Here is a 533-nt window from a genome sequence, read left to right as displayed (position 1 = left end):
TTAACCACCTTCCTGAGAATATGTGACACAGTGAAGTCTAATGGTGTTCATTCTGACACCTATAGACTGCTTTTATTTCCATTCTCACTCAGGGATAAGGCAGCCAAGTGGCTGGAATCTTTCCCAAGGGAAAGCTTGACAACTTGGGAAGACGTGGTGAACAAATTCTTAGCAAGATTTTACCCTCCTCAAAGAATCAATAGGCTGAGAGCTGAGGTCCAAACCTTCAGGCAACAAGATGGTGAGACTTTATATGAAGCATGGGAGAGGTTTAAAGACCTGACAAGGAGGTGTCCACCTGACATGTTCAACAAATGGGTGTAGCTGCACATTTTCTATGAAGGGCTCTCTTATGAGTCAAAGAAGGCCATGGACCATTCATCCGGAGGATCTTTGAACAAGAAGAAAACTATTGAGGAGGCTATAGATGTCATTAAAACAGTAGCAGAGAACGACTACTTCTATGCTTCCGAAAGAGGGAACACAAGAGGAGTAATGGAGCTAAACAATGTAGATGCTCTGTTGGCCCAAAA

General features: G+C 43.2%; 1 non-coding gene across 1 annotated transcript; it reads right to left on the bottom strand.

The window, feature by feature from the left end:
- Positions 1 to 201: 201 nt before the first annotated feature.
- LOC148576787 (small nucleolar RNA R71) lies at positions 202 to 305 on the bottom strand. The gene has a single exon (XR_015903490.1). It is a non-coding gene; the product is annotated as a small nucleolar RNA R71 (small nucleolar RNA).
- Positions 306 to 533: the final 228 nt, after the last annotated feature.

Source organism: Arachis ipaensis, chromosome B1 (assembly GCF_059453495.1).
Source record: "Arachis ipaensis isolate K30076 ecotype BB chromosome B1, ASM5945349v1, whole genome shotgun sequence".
NCBI lineage: Eukaryota > Viridiplantae > Streptophyta > Magnoliopsida > Fabales > Fabaceae > Arachis > Arachis ipaensis.
Note: the sequence above shows the minus strand (reverse complement) of the source record. Positions and strands in the feature narration are given on the sequence as shown.